The sequence below is a fragment of the Strix aluco genome, chromosome 3 (assembly GCF_031877795.1).
Source record: "Strix aluco isolate bStrAlu1 chromosome 3, bStrAlu1.hap1, whole genome shotgun sequence".
In the NCBI taxonomy this organism is placed as follows: Eukaryota; Metazoa; Chordata; class Aves; order Strigiformes; family Strigidae; genus Strix; species Strix aluco.
Window position 1 is genome coordinate 62,309,114 of NC_133933.1, and position 16,890 is coordinate 62,326,003.

General features: G+C 42.0%; 1 protein-coding gene across 3 annotated transcripts in view; it reads left to right on the forward strand.

The window, feature by feature from the left end:
* Positions 1 to 16,890, forward strand: part of SCAF8 (SR-related CTD associated factor 8) — a 166,252-nt gene that overhangs the window by 96,381 nt on the left and 52,981 nt on the right. For 2 of the 3 annotated variants that reach the window (XR_012622526.1, XM_074818810.1), the window contains one exon: positions 2,146 to 3,294. The exons of the other annotated variant lie outside the window; for it this stretch is intronic. The gene's annotated coding sequence lies outside the window, so the exon portion shown is untranslated. Of the gene's footprint in view, positions 1 to 2,145; positions 3,295 to 16,890 lie in introns of those variants that run through there. 3 annotated transcript variants of the gene reach the window in all.

Here is a 16,890-nt window from a genome sequence, read left to right on the forward strand (position 1 = left end):
GTGAGTGCATAAATGATTTGGAAATCATACAGAGAAAGTAGTTCTCAATGATAAACTATTAAGTGCAGTTCTGCAAGTGTTTTCCCTTGTTCTAGTACTATTTGGTTTTCTCACTGACAGCTTGGATGAACGGTTAGAAAGTATGCTTAATAAATTCATAGAGCAGAACAAGCATGTTGGAAGCAAGGCAGTTGAAGATGACCTTGATAAAGTAGTGAAGTAGCCTAGAAAATATTCAGCTTTCCAGCATTTAAATTAGAGCAAATGCAGAACTGTACATACAGCTTGACATAATCAGCTGCACGTAAATACAGATGGAAAACAACTGGGCAAGCAGCAGTTCTGCAGAACAGACCCGGTGTCGTGATGATCCCAGGCTGAACATGCACCAGTGATGTTGTGCTACTGCAAACAAGGCCAGTGCCATTGTGGGCTGTAGGAAGGGGAGTAATAAAGCATAAAATGTAATTATTTTGCTCTACTCAGCACTGATAAGGTCTCAGTGGATGAGCTTTACCCATTTGCGGGAACTGCAGCTCAGATAGGATCCAATGAGAGCAAACTGGGCTCAAAGATATAAAACACATGGGCCTTCAAGGAAAGGTTGAAGGGTTGTTTAGTCTAGAAATGAGAGGAGTAAAGGAAGACATGACAGCAGCCTTCGTACAGCAATGGGTGACCCTAAAGAGGATGGGATTTAGCTGTCGTGTATGCTGCCCATACAGGAAAGCAATAATAAGCTTAGATCTCAACAAGGATGATTTAACATAAGCATCAGGAAAAAAATGTAAGTGGCAAGGAAAAGTGGAGCCCTGGAATAGGTTGTTTAGGGGGAATTCATGGAAATTTCAGCCTTGGCTTTAAAAATACGTTAGACAAACATCAGCAGGCATGGCACAGGTCAGGGATGAGTGAAGAGATCTCTCAGACTACCTGTTAGCCCTATTCCTTTAGTGATTTCTATCTGTGTGATAATGATAAGAATAATAATTACGCATGCAAAGAGTAATTTGGATATCTCCACAAAATTTCAGGCTATGTAACAAAACCCTTAATATTAATTCTGGAATTTATTGCATGACTTCTGTATTTACATTAGATTGAAGGAATTATACTTTTCCTAATTTTGCCTGTGTCGGTATTGATTGAAAATTAATAGGATCTGATGACTTTGTGAATTGTCTTTGTGAAATAAATAAGTGAATATAGTGAGATACCTGTGGTAGGATACAAAGCACTCGATACTAGCCATAAGAAAGTTTGGTCTTTAGTCTACTTATAGTCTATGGAAAAAAAAGGTGGATACCTTCTAGAGATTACCAAAAGAGTGGGTGAATCACCTGCCAGAAGTACTTCTGCCTCTCTTTCTACCTATTCTGCAGCAAATATATATTGGAGGCGTATTCTTGGTCTTTCCTTTTCTCAGTTTGTGATACTAAAAATTTGGTTTTCTGAGAACCAAAGTGCCTGGACTTCACAGAGGACTATCTGGAAAAATTATAATTGGCAGGAAATCAGAGTAGATAATCTAGTGGTCTTTTGTCACCCTTTGTTCTGTGAAGCCCATTCAGTGAGGCATTTATGAAGGATTTATAGTTGTTATGATTAATAGTTGTTATCAATACATAATGGACATGACCAATACGTGTTAGAGGTAGTTCTACACCAAACTTACATAAGCCACTTATTAATCTGTTGGATTCTTACTTGTTAATTGTTTATTAATCCTCTAAATTGTTTACACTGTATCTTGTATACAGTGTGTGTGAGAGACAATACAGCAATTTTAGCTTTCTTTAGCTCCTCTATAAAAAACAGTTCTTTACAGAGATAATATTTTAATGACGATTTTAAAGCACTAAGCCACTGGACACTGAAACAGAAAATTAATAATATTTTTAAAATAATGGTATGTTTAATCCTGGATAATACTTTAGGAACCATGCAGTATGAAACACCTTTCTCCCTCATAAACATCCTGTAGCTAACAGAGAGACTGGAAACTTTATCCCAAATCTGTATTTATGAAACATTTGCTATTGCCTAGTAAAAAAAAAAAAAAGGTCTCATTTATAGGGCTTTTTAAAAATTGGAATTACACTCCAGCAACCAGTGATGACTAGTTATTGTTCCTTTTGTCAACAGGCAAGATGAAGGAGGTTCTGGCAGCTTACCATGTCCCGGGCTCTGCAGAGTTAAGCGAGAAGTGCGCCCATGTTCTAGCGTGCATCACATCGCATCTTGGGTCTGAAGTGCCAGAAGGATCCCAGCGCTGCAGACTGAGACGGCTCTGAGCACCTCAGTACCCTGTTTCTGACAGAACCCAGGGATGGCAAACTTACATACCAGTATTACCTGTCTGGGGCAGGTTTAATTTTATAAATTAAAACCATAAACTCTATGAGTTTCTAGACCATATTTGTGCTGTTGATGATGATCTGCTCAGATGAACAGTTTTGCGTCCATCGGAGAGACAGGTTCTTCTGCTGGACCAGAAGATGACATTGGACTGTATATTGTAACTAATACCATTTGTAGCATCTCCTAGTGCAAATAAATGAAGAACAGGTTGCAAGAAAATCCTGTAGGGAATAAGACATGCTTTGTTTTGATCTACAAATTTTAAAAAAATGTTTTGTTTTTCTAAAGATAACCACTTTTACATAACACTATGTGTGCAGTCTATGTGCAGCTCTTCACTGTGGCTATCTGTATTCCAGAGATGATGAATTCCTTGTGAGACACCTGAACCTTTTTAGATTTGTGATGAATCCTTAAATTATGAGAGTACCATGAAAAACTAGAAGGGAAAAGTTACAGAGCTTTTATTTGACTAGATGTCTCCAATTACTTCCTGTTAGTGTCCTGAAAGGAGGAGGAAAGCGCAGGAAGTAGAAATGAAATACAAAAAAATACATTGCATTTCTTTTTTGGGATATGCACCTATCCAAATGTGTGTTTGAGCTAATAGCCAAGGCGAGAGAAACAGCTAAGTTAGCTGAGCCCTCACATGAAAGGTCTGCATTTTTGGGCAGTATTTGCTAATTTTGTCTCTTGAATAGCTATAGAAAAGAAGGAATATGTATATGCCCCACCATATGTGAAAAGGACATACTTGCCGTTTATTTATTTTTGCTCTTTCAAAAATTAAAGTGCCAGTTATTTGGAATGCTGTAGTCTGTGGTCTCTTTACATTTGTTTAGTGAGATCTTTTCAGCAAGATCATTCCCATTACGGTGTAACTGCATGGTGACCACAGCTTTGGGCCTGTATAATAAAGATCTAAATTGAAAATTTTGTTTCTCATCGTTTTCTCTACTTTTATGTTGTATCTGCAAGACTTTGATTAGAATCCTGCTTATTGCTGATCACTGTTTAGAAGAAAATTTGGCAAAAAATGTTAGAGAGGAAGGTATTTGTATGGTTGGACCTTGTTCTTTGTATCATTATTTACAACAGGTTAAAGGGCAGAGGGATACAAAATGTTAGCAAATCAATAGTGATGCTTAAATTCAATTTGCACACGAGGCCCCAGGGCAATAAGGAGATCAGGCTCTTTGAATCCTGCATTTAAGGCCATCCTAAAGTATTTGACATCTGGTCTCTATTAATTAGTAATCCTGGAAAGGTATGGGAGGAAAAAGCTGCAGAAAAGCTGAACCTAAGCTGGCTTTGATTTGCTCTGTGTGATATATTGTACTCAACATATGTACATCAAATTTAGACTCTTTTTCTCTCCTCCTTCTTATTTTCTTCTTCAAAGACAAAATTTTAAACTCTAAAAATGTTCTTCATAGCAATTAGGTTTGTGTGAGCAAAGACTGCACACTGCATTTCAAAAATGAATGTGTTCCTGACAAGGCTACCCTAGCCATGCTGCATTTACAGTCAGGGTTTTGTTCCACTGACGCAATGGTTAGCTTATAGCAAACATCTGAGTTCATGCCCCCAGAGCATCCCTGACCTTTGAGACCTACTAGTCAGGTGCCGCTGTTATCCTGCATCTTAGTTGCATACGGATGGCAGAGTGCTTACCACAGTGAAGTCCATACCAGTGCCTTCAAGCATGAATGGAGGCAGACAGCAGTGTCTCAGTGCAGTTTCCTGATCACTTGAAGCTAATCTAAAGCTGTGCTCCTCACAAGGGGCAGTCCTGGCTTCCCCTTCTGCCCCGCTCACACCCTCCCACTGCCTGCCTTGAAAAGCTGCACACCTATGAGGCTTCCTGGTCTGACTGAAAACATGCCCGTGTAAAAGTTTAACTCTTGTGCCAGCTCTGACATCAGGGAGAGGGTGAGAACAAACACCTTTTTATCAGCAGTTTAGTTTTAGATTGGCTTACACCGATGGAGGAACCATGCCTGCAGGTCCCTCTATCAATTAACTAATCTTATTACCTAAACTTTCTATTTAAGCACATTGCTTTCTTATAGCTAAAAAGTAGTCCTTGATTCAGTAACACTGCAAAGAAAATAAAGCACTGGAAATGAGTTAAATGCATAGAAAAAAATAATAACCTTTAAAATTGCCTGTACAATGGCAGTATTTGAAGTACAAGAAAAATACATTGCCATGAAAGAAATACATTCTTGCCATTCAAATTACTCTGAAGACCAAAACTTTTTCAGAAAAACAGAAGTGAAAGCCGTGTGCCATAGCAGTAGCAGGGCACTGTAAGTCTCCTCTGCTAGCAAACCTTAATAAGGTATATGCTCAGTATGTGGCCAGCTGGACCCACCAGAACTGTAGATGCTTGAGCTTGACCATGACATCATTTGAATTTGAATGTCAAAACGAATTGCCCCAAGAGGCAGGGCCTGTTTTAGGGAAATGGCTTTTTGTCTGTGCAGTACCAGTACTGGGGGGCTGCTGGAAACTTGACTGTCCTGTTGGGTGAACTTTTCTGATGAGATGTGTGACAAGTTGTCCATCTGTTGAAGAAGTGGTTAAAAAAACAAAGCACAACAAAATAGGCAAACCTCCCGGCACTTTGGTAAGGGCAGAGGTTGGAGCTTTTTGTTCTTTGGATGAATCCCCCTTTGAGAAGCCTCCCCATGCTTTTCCTCGGCATCTGGACAAGCCCTTCTTTGTGAAGGGACATGAATATGGAGAGACCTGCAGTGCACCCGTCTCTTCAGTCAGCTTCAAAGGAAAGTTTCAAAAGTCAGTTTCTAGCAACTTTAAACATCTGAATCAGGGCAACACTGGCTTTACAAACAGTATTAGCTGACTTTGATGACTTGGAGCAATTCAGTATTTGCACAATTAGAACAAATACTTAATGTGGACTATGTGGCTTAGCAGGCAAGAGTGTTGGTTTTGCTGACTGAATGTAATATGTGAATATGTGGTTCACATTCAAATAAGATAGTCGTAAGTCATTTCCTTAGCAGACAATAATCCATTCCAAGAATAAGAACATCTGTTCAGGGCCCAGACCTGAAATAAATAGTAGGTTTAGAGAGAGGTCTTTTGTCCACTGTTGTTTGGGTATTAGAAACAGTTGACTCTTCAGGTCACAGCTTGGATTTAGGTGACAATGTATGTGCATGTCTCTGCTACAGCTGACCACACCAGATCTTACCTGCAACTGCAGTTCTGTTCCTATTGCCAGTCTGCATTGCTGTGACAGCACAGGCTTTTGCAAATACCAGCTTGCTCCAGATTGCTTACAGTTACATTCCCTTGGTTTTGAACTATGTGTGTATGTACATGCTGCTGTTGATTCATACTGTTCATACAAGGGAAATCCCAACAGTTGGCTATTGAATTGTCATTTATTTGTTAGTTATTAGTCAAAAAAGCCCAAGTTTTTGAGAAACTTTGCCCATATTTCATAAGCAATTATCTATCTTATTTTTTAAATTCTCTGTTGCAACCTTCATATAGAAATCTCCAAATACTTGTCAAATACTAAATAAGGGAGTCTCTCAGAAGTTTCCAGGGCACCTACATTTTATTCTAATGTATAAGTAGATAAACCAAGTCACTGCTAAGTAACTTCACTGATATTTCACAAGAAGTTGCTGCACTGCAATCAACAATAAATAAAACTAATGATAACCTTGTAAGGAAGCCAACATCTTAAAAAGGTATTAGCATGTTTTTTCTCACTCCCTGTTGTGTTTACCTTCTATGCAAAGAGAACTCCTCTGTCAGCAGCTTCACTTCACCTCAGCTTCTCCAAGAGCTCTGTACCTGTTCCCTCCCCATCTTGCAAGAAACAAATAGGTTGTATTACTCCATATGATAACCTTAACTGCCTCCTGGAAATCTCTGTGAAGGGTCATCTTCATACTTTGTTTTGGGCTAGTTCTTGGCCAATTTCAAGGCTGTCTTCTCTGACTTGGCTGGCACCTTTTCCTCCTAACGATAAAAGATGTTCTTGAGGTCATGTCTGGTTTTGAAGTTAGTCATTCCAGATGAAGTCAGAGGGAGAGTGTATGCTCCTGGATACATTATAAAGGAGAGTTTCTGTGGTGTGTCACTGGGCTCTGCACAAGGCCCTCCATAGGTGGTGATGTGCAGCCGCTCTGGGTGTCGCATACAAGTTGCAGACTTAATGAAATACTATCAGTTATGAGTTTATTTTACAGGTGTTGTCACTGTTTTCTTAAACCTCAGGGCAGGGCTGGAAGTTGAAGTGATGGGCAGTATTACCAACACTCATAAAGTCTGATAGCAAACCTGACTGGGAAAACCCCATCCGTACAAAGAACTTCCCGTGCTATTACTTTGGTTAAAAGAGGAATGGTAGCCAGGTACTCTCTCACAAACAAACTTACATAATGAACTGGTGAAGTCAGAAAATTGCAAAGCAGCACTGAAAATGGAGAACGTGCTGTTAACACCAGTTCTGCTTTTCTCCAAGGCTCCCTATTGCCAGAACTTTAAAAGACTTTCTACCGTTTTGTTACTACCGCTAAGAATAAGCAGAAAACAGTTTGATCAACTTCAAAAGAAAAACCAGTGTAAAAAGAAGTTTCCACCTTCCAGCTTACAGGGAAACAGGTAGATTCAGTATTAACTCAAACAGCTGAATTAAATGTTCCTGACTAGAAGCAGGAGGCAGCAGTTGCTGCTGGCTGCGGGAGCTGTGCCCTGCCTGACCGTCCTGCGGGGAGCTGCAGCCAGAGCTGCTGTGAGGCAGAAGGCACTGCCCACCCAGGGCCCTGCAAGGCACATTTCATGGCAGATGAGCTTCGACAGGAGAGGGAAAGCTTTTCCTAGCTCTCTGTTACTCCTGGGGACAGCACAGCCGTCGTAGTGATAACAGGCAATGAATGGGAACTGCACTGAACCTAGATGTACTGGTGATATGCTGACATTTTAAAAGCAATAATTAATTATTGTACTGAATTCTCAAGGAGCATGGTGAATTCACTGTCAGTGGGAATACTTAAGTTGAGCTTCATAACCATTCCCAGGGTGCTGATGTCCCAGTGTAGACAGAAGCGTTGACAGGGGGCCTGTTGCTGATGTGCTCTGTGGAGGATCAGAAGGACCTCAGACCTGTTGATGAGAATGACCCTGAGCTCTCTGTTACCTAATCCCAGACACCTTTCACAGCTACTACCCTCACTTTACTCTAGTATTCACTTAGTGTGTATGCACTGGAGAGTTTATGCTCCATCTCCATGAGAAGTTGGAAGAGCAGAGCTCTCACCATCAGTGGATGTCAGAAAAATGGCAATGTCATTTGCACCTGTAGTAGCCAAATATGATATTTTCCTTGAAATCCCAAATAGGTAAGTTCAGACTGAACAAAATAAAGCCCCTGACTCTTATTTAGGCACAAAGCTTCCTATTAAATCCAGTTAAACTGGAAAATTAGAAACTAAATATTCTAAACTGTGTTACCTATCACCTTCAGTAAAATTTTGGAAGCTAGCCAAAATCAGAAGAGTGTTTACTTGTTTGTGTACAAGATGCTTTGTTTTGAAAAATAGACAAAAATATAGGTGAGATCCAGATCAGATTCTTATTACAAAAGTGCTATAAAACATTTCTGTTAGTCTTGCTTTTGCTGCGTCATTGAAGTGTCCTGTGCGATAGATTTGGATGGTTTCAGGAATTACCCTCCCAATAACCTTATTTATAGCAGATTTTATCTGGTGGATTTCTAATCAATAACCTCCATGAGGCCCAGACTAGGAGGTTTATTTTGGTTTTGTTATTATTCTTTGTCAACAAAAGAACTGCAAAATGAAAGTCAGAACATAAAAGTGAGTCCAGGTAAGATAAGGCAGAGACCTTCATGGTTTCCATCTGGGAGACCCTGTCTGATGCCACGTGTATCCCCCACTCCCCAGCAGTGGGTATATTAAACAACTGATTAGTGCTGTCCTGAGTTTTCTCTGATGAAAGCCCTGCCCTGCACAAAATCATCCTTGGTGCTACATGGCCGTTGTGAGGTGCTAAGCACCTTGGCTTTCTTTAGCTTGGGTAGGAACTGAAGAACTTGCAGACCTGAAGGAATAGGGTCTCTGAAGAAGTCAAACCACAAGTTGGCAGAGATGGGACCTGTCATTTATGTTTGCCAAAAGAGCACAGCAGGGGAGGCAGGAGCGGCCTCTTGCATAAATAAAACTATCCCCACAGAGTTTGAACAATTATTGTCATCTGTATCTGGAAGACACTCAAAGGAAATAAAACATTTTTTTTTTTTTTTTTTTTTTCTGTTATAGAGCCTGTAGTCTGTGCATCAGCCAGTGCTTTTTCTATGGGCATTCTCACAGCCTCCCTGTGTTTACCACAGAAAGACTTGTTAGCATAGCCTTGAAATTGTCATCATTTCTCCACTCAGTATTGCAGCTTAACTTCACATAACTGATTTCAAGTACTGTTACAATAAGAAGAGCATGGCATTTACTTAGCTGTTAAGGTAATCTCCAAAGAGAAGGATATTCATTCCTATTCCAGCTCCATGTCTCAGGCAGTTTTAGAATCAGCTTCTGCATGGAGTATTGGAGCAGTGATTCATCATTAAGGGCAATCCATCCCATCCCATCTCCAGGCCAGAATATTAGATTTCCCAAACGTCAGTGTTTATAAAATATAGCTAGTGATGAGGCTCCAATTTTTGTCCTGTCATTGTTTTTTTCTATGTTTGTTTTTAAGATTTTCCAGCCCAGACATAGTGATTTTTTTTATTCTTTATTCATAGATGTAAATTCAGGAGCTCCAGAAGCACTAAATAACATATATTGGGTGATGAATCAAAGCAGTCTAGGAAAGCATCATGTGCTGTGGCGGAGGCAATCAATAGGAGAACCTATATATAGCAAATTGGTTATGTAATGAATTGCTTTACAGGTCCTGGGCCCTTCTTGTATGTAATCACTTAGTTATCTTTTCCTGTAACAGTACAGAGTATGTGCCTACACTGTTTTGTAGGATGTATTTGTGCTAAGAAGTACAGACTGAATTCCTGTAATGCAATTGCCCCTTGAAGTCCACGGCAAAACTTGCACAAACTTCTGTAGGACCAAGGTTTGGTTCAGGATAGTAAACACATATCAGCACACAGCAGAGGCACAAACTGCTATGCAGAAAAATCACAGTTCTTTGCCACATATGGAAGCTCTTGTCCACATCATCATGATGACATCCCTGTGTAACTGAACTTCCTGCGAGCCAGTGTAGACATAGAAATGCAAGGGAGAAAAGAGTGTCCTGGATGATGAAGATACCTGTGTCATGTGAGTCTGTTCAGTAACGCAGCAGGTTCTTTCCCCAGTTAAGTCAAGGGGAATCAATTAGTCCTAAATATTCAAGGCTAGCAACAACTGAACCCAAAAGAAACAAAGCAAGCATAGAAATACAGAGTGGCACAATGCTTTTTTCTGAAATAATGCTATTTCTAATCTTTGAAAAACCCAAAAGGAAAATTCATTTACCATCTTAAATAAGTTTCTAGCAGTTCCCGGGGCACACTAGACCCAACAAGAGCTCTCTTGTTCCTAAGGTTCCTGGTCTTTAGTAAAGAACAGTGTAAAATCATGGAAACACATGAAGACCAGCTGAAAGATTAAGCCTCTTAAGCAGCAGTAGCACTTCAAATGATAAATGCTGCCATTAGGGTTTGGAAAGGCCACTTCAAAGTCAGTGGCATGTTTACCTGCCTTGGTCCCCTGTAGGTCCTTCCTCCCCTCCTTGCTGTGTTTCTATCTGCGCACAGGAAAGGTAAAACCATGCTCTGAGTCATGGTCATGCAATGAAGTTGAAGTCAATGACCAGTTTTGCTTCATTAAAGCTATAATGAGTGTTGTTGATCCTGGAAATGTTGGTCGCTGCTTTGTGGCAAAGCTGTGTACATCCTTAAAGAGCAACTGGCTACAGCAGAGCCAGTGTGAGTGTGTGGCCACCTTTGATCTTTTGATGCGCACTCCTAGCAGAACAGCTGCCATGTTCCAGGGTTAGTCAAGGAGGAACATCTGAGGTCACAGCTCCAGCAGCACAGCAAAACGTTCTGATGTAGACAGCTGGGAAGTGTGGGTCATACATCTTTCAAATGCAGATGAATAGGGCCTTGTAATAAAGCTTAACTTCAGTCATAGGCTTTTCAGATTACTAAACTGTATCAAAAACACAGATTCTTTGCTGTTCCCTTTGCTACCACGTGTCCAGCTACATATAGTTCCAGCCACATATAGTTCCAGCCAGTCTAACTGTTTTCATCCATCTTCTTAGAAAGTCCAGGTTGTTAGGACCCATTTCATATTTATTTCAGAATATCTTTTTAAGTATCACACATGCTTCAAGTATGCTTTTCAATGGCAGCTTTACGTTCTTATGGGTGAGGACTGTCACTCGGGTTTAAGTGCAGCACTCTGCCACATTTGGTACTTTGTATCCACAAGATCTTTCCAGGGCAGCTGGTGGCCCCCTGGCCCGGTCAGGGGCAGGGTGGTGGAGCTCATCTTCCTCTCCCAGCCACAGCACTTGCCACCCTTTCCTCTGCGGTCCCCTCCGCCGGGCCCAGGAGCAGGCGACATGTGCCGAGGGGCTCGCCAAGAGTTGAAGGGCTGAAGCAGAACCCGGGAGCTGGGTCGTTGCCACTGCAGATTCCAGACGGGAGGGATCTTTGGCAGCGTTCCTGGGTCTCCGCATGAAGGCAAAGGGAGCCAATTGCTAGCTAAATGAAATTATAAATTCAGTCGAAGTTTAGACAAGACAGAGTAACCGATTGCATTCCTTGGGAAACTTGAATAAAAACACCTCTCAAAAGAGCTCTTACTCAAAAGCAAGGGCTGTTTGCCCAAGTACATGTTCCTTCTGGCCGATGTAAATCCAGTGCATTTTTTTCCCTCCCGTGCGCTGTTCAATCTTTTCATCCTTTTTTTTTCCCCGCAGCTACCACGGGGGGGAGCCCTTGGCCAGCGGCTGCCGCCGCCCGGGGCCGGGGCCGGGGCCGGGGTCGCCTCCGCCCGGGTAGCCGAGGGACGCCCGGGGGACTTGCGGGCTGAAGGGGTCCTTCTCGGTCATTTCTGTCCGTCTTCGCAGAGCTGTGCTTTCCCACTCGACACTGTTTCAAATAAACGAGAAAAATACAGTCTGGGGAGGAGGGGTGGGTTTCCTAACCGGTTTTGTGCTTCAGAGGGCTGGGGTGGACACCGGCAGGTTTACTGCTTTCGTGCTCCTGTCCGATCACCCCTTTCCCCTATTATTTGAGGAAGTCTTTCATTCAGCAACAGGGAGAAAAAAAAATGTCGAAGGAGTAAACAGAAAAATGTCATTTTGAGTCTGGGCCTATATTTTACAGCCCATTCCATCATTACTTTCATGGGAAATGACATATTTTCCTGCAGTGACCATTATCAGTTTTATTGCAGAAATTTTCTACATTCCTCAGGATTCAGCTGCAATTGAGCCCATCTGCAGGCTGCCCAGCGGAAAGAAAACACCCGCACATGTCTCTGCACACTGAAGCTGGGCCTGGGGATTAGCAGCTCACTAAGAGATCAGCTTTTATGTCTGGGCGCTGGGGTGTTCGCAGCACTTGCTGCTTCAACCAGCCTTTGTGGCTGGCCGTGGAGGAATGGCTCAATGCAGAGGCCAAGCCAAAAAGCAGGTAAACTAGCCCCCAGCTTTCCATAGCCATACCTGGGAGCCCTGTCAGCTGGCTTCAAGCTCCATCTCGACTTTAGGAGCCAAAACTGATAGGGGAGCTTGCTGGTGTGAGCACAGCAACAAAGGTTCTTTCTAGCAGGACAGTTTAGCCCAAGCAGAGCTGTGCACGAAAAGGACTGCTACCATTTCCATTGCCTCTGAGCAGCATGGCCAGAACTGACTTGGCATCGTGCTGCGCAGATGTAGCTTGACCAAAGATCCTGTTTTGACCATGGATCTTCATATGATAAGAAAGTGAAACGTAGCTGGCCAGTAAAGAGTTGAAATGACCTTTGGGGTGTTTTGTAAAGGAAGCCTGAGAAGGGATGCGAAGCCAAATCCTTCACCCATCAGCTCTCTGAGATGCCACAAAATTATGCTGTGGTTACAGAGTGCACAAACACTTATGGAGCATTTGAGAATGAGCAAAGATGCTCCCTGAAGGGAGGGCTATGGATGTGTGTAGAGAACTTTTATTGTGTCCTTACTGTTTGTGTAAAGAGTCAGAGGTGGGGAGCTGGGAGGGGAGTTACTGTACACAGCTGTTTGCACTGGAAAAGGGAAAAGCATCTCATCTTCACACAGCCTGAGGACCTTCATGCTTGGAGAAGTAGAAGTCAGTGTGAATATTCAAACAGGGCAGGCTGTAATGTGAGCAGTGAAAAAGTGCTGCAGTCAGGCAGAGACAGGAATGTAGGTCCCTGGCATACTGGTTAGCAACTGTCTGTGTTTTCAGGCAAGATTCAATCCAAAAATGGATTGAAATAACAGACCATCCAATTTGATTGTAGCAGGAGATGACAGAGACACAGAAAAGCAGATGAGATCTATTATAACTCAGTCAAACTAGAAGGGAATACTGACATCTCCTCCGTCAGGTGGGGCGTTTCTTGTCCCAGATAGAAAGCTTTTACCTTTGGCACTAAACCTGAAAGACCCAGAAACACCAACCTGCTGAAGCCAAAGCAGCTAAGCCTAGGTTAAACAGCTAGCAGAAATGCCTAGTTGGAGCAGAGGTGTCAGCCAGGGTAGTAATACTCATTCACTTGGACAGATTTGCCTTTTCTTCCATTTAATCAGTGGCTCTGTCTGCTTTGCTTTGTGTTCCTCGGCAGCTGTAGCACTCACTTCCCACACCGAGCAGTGAGGGACAGGACAAGGAGCGAGAAATACAGTGGTCTCCTTCGTGCCTTAGCAAAAGCAAGACCTTGCTCGTCTCGTGTTCCCTCCTCTTTGCCCTCTTCAACACACTTCTCTTTCCAGCCTAATTTACCATCTTCTTTTGCCGGGCTCCTGCTCCTCCATCTTTATATCCGATCCCCACATTTAAAGCTTTTTGAATTTAAATTGGCCTTCCCCTCTCTCCAGAAACAGCTTTTCTCTGTCTCCTCATTTGTGGGCCTGTGGGTCAACTCCAAGAAGGACTCACGAGTATGGATTCTTTGGTTGCTTTCCATAGCTCTTGTACAACTAGATGGCTTTCAGAATACACATGTATTGTGCTCAGTGTAAAAAAACCATCTCTTTGATCAGTGAAAACAGAGCCTCTGTGACTGCCAGGCCAGCTCTGTGTCTTTTATTGCGTGTCGTAGTAGAGGGATGTCTGCAAGCAGATAGGCAAGAAGGCAGGTTCAATGGATTTTCAGCTGTGAAAATATATCAGCAGTCTCCCTCAGGCCCAGGAAGATTGAGGACAGCCACAGAGCAAGTTCTCTTCACATGGGTGAAACCCCTCAAGCTCCCTAGAGCTCAGCCTGGCAGTGCAGGAGCACCCTAGGGGTAGGGGTTTCCTTTTACCTGATCCTCATCTACTTTTGCAGGCCCAGCACTGCTTTGAAACTGGTGGCCCCAGCATGGCTGTGCCTTACTAAGCTCCACATGGACTTTCTTGAAGGCTTTGTGTCACCAGAAGGTGCCCACAGCTCCCTTCGAGGCAGAAGGAAAGGATTATACGCGTCATTAACAGGCCGTGTTTACACAGAAAAAATAAAACTCCTCAAAGAACGTGACGTATGTACACAGGGAGGTCAGTTGCCTTTTTTAAAACACAGTGACACACTTGAAGGCTACCAGATTCTGCAGCTCTTACATGGTATGCGAACAGTGAATGTTTTCATACTTTTCAACATTTGCCTGTGTCTGATTTTAATTAAAAACAGATTGAGAAGCTGGGGGGAAAAAAATTAAAAAAGCAACCAGAATTAGGAATTACAAAGCCAAACACAAACCCTCTGACAATTGTCACTGCTTGGGGTTACAACATATGCAGAAGATGGCAAAACCGCTGTCAGTGAATCACTGTGGAATGCATTGATTTGTTTAACTCCTCAGGAGTCGTGACATGACTCATTCCCAACCTGGAGACCAAAGGGAGGTTTTGAAGGGAAAATGTCGGATAAAGCAGGCTCCTTGCAAAAGAACGAGGACAGTTTTAATTCTAGCCTTTGAGATCTGAGTCATTAACACTCTGCAACATGATTGCAAAACATGGCTGTCCCCATTTGGTAACGTCGGGTGCTCGTGTTTAGTGGCGCAAACTGGCTACATGTGGGCTGGACAACGCGGAGCTGGACCTTATTTCTGTCACTGACAAGTGCTTTCTAATATTTGGATGTGTTTTTTCATACAGTTTTGAAAACCCAGTTTTGAAATCAGTGTGACTAATTTACAGACAGAGTCCTAGAGCCGTTAGGTGCTGTAAAAGATATTACTCAAAAGGCAGCATCCTTCTTTTCCAGCGGAGATTTGTCAAGCATTGCATCTGATTCACATGGGAAAAGAAATTTTGACCGTATGAGTCACTTCAGTCTTTGGATACTTAACAAAATGTACGGTGTGATTTGATGCATGACTAACACGTTTGTGTACTTAAGAGTCTGTGGATGCTAATGGAAGTTACAGAGCCATATCTAGAAAAGAAGACACTTCAGAGTATACCGGTTCATTAACTTTCATCTATACATAATAAGCTGCTGTTTTATAGTTCTAAAAAATTCCTTAATGCTCTGTATGTTTTAGGACTGTATTTTAAAAGTCCCCCACAGCAGGTCTTTGTTTAAACGTCCCACTCATCTACCATTAACCATCTCATTGTATTTTATTTCAGTTCATTTGCAAAGCCTGCACTCTATCTAATTAACACAAATTTTGTTGCTTACTGGGAGCTTCCCTTCTCTGACCTGTCGCTCCCAAATACGTTCATGAGAAATTACAGCCTCCCTTTGTTAATAGCATTTGCGAAGTGACCTTTATTCTCTCTGGACACCTTCATTATTCACAGGTAGTTACTAAGTAACCCATACAAATGCTACAGGCGGTGCATCTCCTATTAAGAGTTGCGCTCTCTGGCTATTCAGCATTGGTGTGTGGGACTGAGGGCCCGAGCCCTCTGGTATTGGTTCTACCCTTCGTTTGAAAAGGATGCTCGTGAACCAAACTTCTTGAAACTTTTTAATTATCAGGGATTTTCTAATGACAAGCCGGGCTTGCAATAGCAAGAAAAAACGTAGAGAAAAGTCCTTATGTTCGTCATTCTCTTTAACCAGCTGTTTGCAAGAAATAAGTGAAATATATTTCTTGATGGACTTTTTTTATTTTCCCCAATTAGCATATGATCTATATTCCTACTGGTCTTCCTTCCTAATGGATGAAATGAATAAAAAATTCTTTAGAAAAAGAGGTGAACTTATTTTTTTAATTTCAGGTAAAACTGAAACTGAAGTTTTTAATAATTTAAACAAAACAATTAGTTGCATTTTTAATTAATGTAACCATGAAAATTAGCATTAAGTAATTTCAATCCACTCTAACTGTGGATTTCCATTGTGAGAATTCATACTAAGAATTGCTCACGTTCAGCTTAGTGAAACTTCGTGAATATTTTCATTTACAACTGGTAGCAGGTGGAAACACATTGCTATTGAATTTTCTTATTCTTTGAATGAGTGGTTATTGCTACTATTTAAGAGTTTTTTAATACGTTTTTCAGGTCTCTGATGTATATTCTCTTGACTCCTTTCCTTTCCTGCTTTTGGCTGTGTTTTGCACAGGCACCGTTGTGATGTTTGAACACCCATCACATTGCTTTGGCACTGCACTGTAATGAGGTATGCATGCAGAATGGACTAGAAATGAATTTTGAGCTCTGGGTTCAAGCTCATCTCAGTTGATATAAGTAACATTATCTTTGTCTCATCCTTCTGCTGTTAGCACTGAGCAGAGTCATCACATCATGAAGGAGCCAGGAGAACCAAAAATACCTTCTGACTCTGTCTTGGATCAAATATAGTGTCACTCCAGTCCTGTGATGAATTTAAAGCAGTCCCAGTAGTGATGCCAGGCAGTGACTCCAGTACCTAATTCTGCACCGAACAGAGAAATGGTGTAACAGAAAAAGAAAAAGAAACTTTCAACCAGTCTGCCCCAAGACAGAAAGCATTTTCAATGATCCGACCCAAAAGAAAGGAATGAGGGCTCTCTGTCAAGTCTGCAGTGCTGTGCCCATGGCATGCAAAAGTCCCTTCTCAGCCAATGATGACCCGTTTAGGTGGTCAGCATTAACGCATTAGCAGAAGGATTTGCTAGCCAGTATTACTTGAGCCAGTCAAAAACTTTTGCCTGTCGATCTGTCTGCCTTTAAACAAGAACGAAGTCCAAATGCATGTAACAAAGGAGACACTGAGCCCATCATCTTCTGAAAACACATGCTATGAACACAGACCCTGTGTCAGCCCTCAGGGCTGTCCTAGTGCTAAACCCTCCTTGGTAACATTGCAGAAA